This window comes from Sceloporus undulatus, chromosome 4 (assembly GCF_019175285.1).
Source record: "Sceloporus undulatus isolate JIND9_A2432 ecotype Alabama chromosome 4, SceUnd_v1.1, whole genome shotgun sequence".
NCBI classification, from domain to species: Eukaryota; Metazoa; Chordata; class Lepidosauria; order Squamata; family Phrynosomatidae; genus Sceloporus; species Sceloporus undulatus.
Genome location: NC_056525.1, coordinates 131882088 through 131888087, shown reverse-complemented (window position 1 = coordinate 131888087; position 6000 = coordinate 131882088). Strand labels below are relative to the sequence as shown.

Genomic DNA, 6000 nt, shown 5'->3' with positions numbered 1-6000 from the left:
TCCCCAGATCCAGGCCACCGCCAAGGCCGGTAGATTCTTTCTCCACAGCATTGCCAAGATCCGTCCATTCCTCTCAGCCTCTGCTGCCAAGACTTTAGTCCATGCCCTAGTGGTTTCGCCACTAGATTATTGTAACCTCCTTCTGACAGGGCTTCCTCTTTCACACCTCCATCCTTTAATCTGTGTCCAGTATTCAGCTGCCCGTATTGTCACATCCGCTCACCGCTTTGACCATGTTTCTCCTCTTTTATCCTCCCTTCATTGGCTCCCCTTCCCCTTCTGCATCCAATACAAGCTTTTGTTATTGACTTTCAAATCCCTCCATGGATTGGCCCCTCCTTACTTATCTGACCTTCTTTCTCCTTACATTCCTACTCGCACCCTCCGCTCTTGTAGTCAAGGTCTCCTGTCACAGTGTAGGACTACCACTGCCCCCTCCCAAATTCGTCCCTTCTCTCTTGCTGCCCCTTACTCCTGGAATCTTCTTCCCCATCATGCACACTTCATCACTTCTCTACCCAGTTTCAAAACTGAATTAAAGACTATATTGTTTAGAAAAGCATTCCCAGAGGCTAGCCCCTCTCTGACCCAGGAAGCCTCCTTTTAACCATCCATTAAGAAGCCAAGCCCTTCCTCCAGTCGATCTGCCTTGGTCCAGGCTTCGGAGATGGAGAAGAACTGCTGGATCTGATCCCATTCCTCACCACCACTCCCCTCTCCTTTTGTGTCGTGTCTTCTTAGATTGTAAGCCTGAGGGCAGGGAACTGTCTAACTAAAAGATTGTATGTACAGCGCTGTGTAAATTTACAGCGCTTTATAACTAAACGATAATAATAATAATAATAATAATAATAATAATAATAGTCTTTCTAGAAATGGAAAACCACAACTCAATATTAAGTAAGACACAGTAAGTATTAATTCTGGCCACTTTGTTGTACCAAACACATTTATTACAGTCCAAACAGTTTAGGGGAGATAATCATACATTTCCAAAACAGACAAGAATATCTTCTAAGGCTTTGCAGACATTTTTATAATGGCAGATACTTTTCCATAAATGGCACATTAAAGAAGGATGAAAGGAGAGTAGAATGATAGATAGATAGATAGATAGATAGATAGATAGACAGACAGACATTACGGTCACAGACCAGCATAGGTAGAATATTAGTTTACCCATTTCTCCCTGATATGCTACAATGGACATCACAGACAGAATCAAATGACACAAGGAATAAGCAGTAAGAGAAATAAGGAGCCCAGCCAGGGAAAGAAAAAAACACTTACCAAAGAGCAAGTTGAGCAGCACCTCACGGCCTGCCGAGCTACCACTTCTACAAAGCCCATACAGAGTGCCAGCTAGCCAAGGAATGCCGTGTCCAGAGACCTCTATGACTATCATGAGAGGACGGGCACTGCCCCAAGAAGAATTCTCTCCAGCACACACCCCAAGCTTTTTAGAGGCCCAAAGATCAATGGCCAACAAAGACCGCAGGGCAATATCCACAAAAGACGGGTTCAGTTTCATGCAGTCTTCTTCTGGCAGAGCCTGTGGAGGGCCCTGGTTGGCTGAACAGTCCCTACGACGAGATGGACTTTCTGGAGGTCCTGGGGTCCTTGGACTTGTCAGTGATAGGAATTCCAGCCTGTTGCCATGAGCTCGTCTCTCGTGGTTACTCTTTGGGCTACTTCTGGGGCTGGGCATAATGTGCTGATGCAACTGATTTGCTGGAAGAGGAAAATAAGTTTTAATTTATGGGTAAGTTTATTCTGTTCACATAACAAACGCAATAAAACGTCAATCACTGATGATAAAAGCTATAGCACAATTTTAAGTCTATGCAGAAATCTTACTGAGTTAAATGAGGCTTAGTGATTGTGTGACTCAGGGTGCTGAAAGTGTGGTGTCCCAAGGTTGTTTTGGAAAAAATCAGTTTTGCCCCCAAATACCTTCAAAGTAATCTATGTGGTGAGACAATTTGGCATAGAGAGGCCTTCTTTCTAACTTGAAAAAAGGCTTCTCATGACTCTGAGCCCAAATTACACAGAAAGCCAAAAACATGGCAATGTTTGGGAAGAAAAAAGATTTCTAATATTTTTTCAGGGGTGCCGGCAGTGGTAGTCCATGGTGAGGAAACAATGGTAATGGATGATGGGAGCTGCAATCCAAAGATAATACACATAGGGAGCCACAGTCACTCACCCCCGCTGCATAAAATTGCAGCCAAATCAATTAAGTCACAACAGTATGAGAAGTGCCTACTTTTGTGCTTCAAAAATTATTTAAACTGGCTTAAAAACATTTGGTATTTGGAGAAAGAAAAATCTGTTTATCACCACATCACTGTGTCCAGTAAAAAGTTTCCCAACTCTATGCACAAGCTATGCAGTTTCCATCATTCAACAAACAATAACCAACTGGTATGTTTAAAATCCTAGCTGAGCAACACAATGTAGGGAGCAGTTCAACTGACATGGTGTAGCCCATGAGTGTGTCAATTGTACCACACAAGCAAGCAATTTGATCTGGAGCAACAAAATTGAGCACTTCCAGGATTTCCACAGCACATTTCTAATCTTTATGGCAACAAAGATAACCCTTGGGGACACTGCCTGAAGAAATATCAGAAGCTGGTAGAAAGCCCAGTAGAAACTGAGGTCTTCCAAGATTAGATTTCAGTGTCCTGCAGTTTTTTCAGCCTCCTTTGATTAATAAAAAGCAAAATCATGCAAAGTAACACAAATTTCAGTAACTTACACACATCAAAAATTTAATTGCATGCTTGTATGTTTTTTAGCTTTAAAATGCAGAATATGCAGAACCCTATACTGTAGTTTTCTTGTGCTATTTCCAACCAAGCTTTAAAGCTGAAACAGTAATTTTAATTTAAGGTACAATTTGCATGTTGGACCTTCCTATCAAATTAACAACTCACTAGACCATATCACATCCAGTCTTGCATGTTTGGTCTTAAATTAATGAAACAGGATCAGAATACTGTATTATTTTTACAATAAAATAGATAGGCATGATCTTTCTTCCCTCTAAGTGATCCATAAAATTACTTTGTGATGCCTCTGGATATGTCAGGTTGGTTAGCTATGTGATTTTAAGAGTTTCTTGACTAATTTGTGTTCACTTACATATGACAACACTTCACCATCTCTCATCCTCCAAATCACCATTGCATATAACACTTCATGAAGTGAGTAATAGTACACAAAAGCTTATGCTACAATAAATAGATTAGTTTTTTAGGTGCTATCAGGCTCCCTGCTGATTTTGCAGCAACAGGCTAATATTTCTTAGTATTTTATGTACTTGCTGCCTTTTCCCCGACTTTTCTTCAGTGACTTCAAAGAAGAGCACATGGCTCTACTCCTCTATGTTATCCTCACAATAAACTTATGTAGGTCAAGCTTAAAAAGGGAGCCTGTGAGTTTCCCAGCAGGGTGGAGACTTGAGTCTGGATCTCCCAAGTCTCAGATCAAAACTAACCACTTGAAAATTGCTAAAGAGCTAGTTGTTGTTGTTAGCTGCTCTCAAGCCAATGTTAACCCATGGTGACCCTTTGCATGAGACACCTCCAAGCCCCCCTAGAGCTATAGGTACTATTTAATACTCTGTTGTATTAGTACCCCTCACAGAGAGGCTCTACATCCCAGGAACAGGAATCTTGAGGGGCACTTAGCCCTACAAAAATGGTCTGTGGGCTATGCTACCGCAGGTCCCTTGAGCAACTTGCTCTTGTATAAAGAATGATTAACTTCAACCTCAGCAGAGACACTGCATTTCCAGTCGGGAGTTTAGCAAATAAGGAAAAGTGCCTTTGCCTCCACAGGGTAGAGCAAGTAACAATAGCTATAGCAAGTACATTTCCATACTGCTTACCGATGTATTAAGTGGTTTACAAAGTGTAAAGCTAATTGCCTCCAACAAGCTGGATACTCATTTTAGTGATGCCAGGCTGAGTCAACCCTGAGTCCCTGGCTGGTATTGAATTTGAGTGAGTGGCTGCAGTTAAGGCATTTAACCGCTGTGTCACCAGGGCTCCTATAAGTACAGCCCAAACCTTTCTGGAACCAAATTTTTACTTAAGGAAGAAGGCATTCCAAGAAGGCATTCTTTCTCCCTCTCTCTCCTGTGTGTGTTTATGTAAACACGGGCCAGGAAACTATTTCCTTTGAGGAGAAGCTTAGGTAGCTGGGTATGCTTAGCCTGGAAAATTATTATTATTATTAACCTTTATTTATAAAGCGCTGTAAATTTACACAGCGCTGTACATACAATCTTTTATTTAGTTAGACGGTTCCCTGCCCTCAGGCTTACAATCTAAGAAGACACGACACAAAAGGCGAAGGGAGTGGTGGTGGGGAATGGGATCAGGTCCAGCAGTTCTCCACCTCCAAGGCCTGGACCAAGGCAGATGGACTGGAGGAAGTGCTTGGCTTCTTAATTAATGGTTAAAAGGAGGCTTACTGGGTCAGAGAGGGGCTAGCCTCTGGGAATGCTTCTCTAAACAATATAGTCTTTAACTCAGTTTTGAAACTGGGTAGAGAAGTGATGAGGTGTGCATGTGGGGGAAGAAGGTTCCAGGAGTAAGGGGCAGCAAGCGAGAAGGGACGAATTTGGGAGGGGGCAGTGGTAGTCCTACACTGGGACAGGAGACCTTGACTACAAGAGCGGAGGGTGCGAGTAGGAATGTAAGGAGAAAGAAGGTCAGATAAATAAGGAGGGGCCAATCCACGGAGGGATTTGAAAGTCAATAACAAAAGCTTGTATTGGATGCAGAAGGGGAAGGGGAGCCAATGAAGGGAGGATAAAAGAGGAGAAACATGGTCAAAGCGGTGAGCGGATGTGACAATACGGGCAGCTGAATACTGGACACAGATTAAAGGATGGAGGTGTGAAAGAGGAAGCCCTGTCAGAAGGAGGTTACAATAATCTAGTCGCAAAACCACTAGGGCATGGACTAGAGTCTTGGCAGCAGAGGCTGAGAGGAATGGACGGATCTTGGCAATGCTGTGGAGAAAGAATCTACAGGCCTTGGCGGTGGCCTGGATCTGGGGAATAAATGATAGAGAAGAGTAAAAAATGAAGCCAAGACTGAGGGCTTGATGAACCGGTTGAATAGAAGTGTCGTCGACAGAAACAGAAAAGGAATAATGAAGGGTGGGTTTAGGTGGAAAGACAAGAAGCTCAGTCTTAGACATGTTGAGTTTCAAGCGCCAAAGCCGCATCCACTGAGAGATGGCAGTCAGACAAGAAGAAACTTGCTGTTCAAGCCTTGGAGAAAGGTCAGGGGTGGAGAGATACAGCTGAGTGTCATCGGCGTACAGATGATAGGAGAAACCAAAAGAACTGATGAGTTTACCTAGAGACAATGTATATAGAGAGAACAGAACGGGACCCAAGACAGAGCCCTAGGGAACTCCAACAGATAGGGGAACATAGGATGAAATCTGACCACCCGTGACCACTGCAAAAGATCTGTCTGACAAGTAAGATTTAAACCAGTCGAGAGCAGAGCCAGAGAACCCAAGGTCAGAAAGTAAATCAACCAGGAGACAGTGATCAACAGTGTCAAAGGCCGCAAACAAATCAAGAAGAATGAGAATAGAGTAGAGGCCGTTTGTCTTGGCCCGCAAGAGATCGTTTGAGATCTTGGTGAGGGCTGTTTCTGTAGAGTACCATGGGCGGAAGCCAGACTGGAAAGGGTCTAGGATGGAGTTAGCTTCAAGAAACTTAATACAGCGAGAATAAACGACCCGTTCTAGGACCTTAGAAAGAAAAGGAAGAAGAGAAATTGGACGATAGCTAGACAAAGAAGAGGGGTCGAGAGAGGGTTTTTTCAGAATTGGGGAAACAGGTAGTAGGTTTGGGAGAATTTAGCAGTGTAGAGTGTTCATCCAGAGAAAAACGGGGATACCCAGAGAGTTTATTAGTATAAGGTACCAGGAGGAAGAGTAGGAAAGATTAGAAAGTGTTTCAGATAT

General features: G+C 43.1%; 2 protein-coding genes across 4 annotated transcripts in view; both read right to left on the bottom strand.

The window, feature by feature from the left end:
- Nucleotides 1-6000, bottom strand: part of LOC121929230 (4-trimethylaminobutyraldehyde dehydrogenase-like) — a 215704-nt gene that overhangs the window by 168513 nt on the left and 41191 nt on the right. The gene's annotated exons all lie outside the window — the stretch shown is intronic.
- Nucleotides 1-6000, bottom strand: part of UCK2 (uridine-cytidine kinase 2) — a 101844-nt gene that overhangs the window by 72072 nt on the left and 23772 nt on the right. The window lies entirely within an intron of this gene.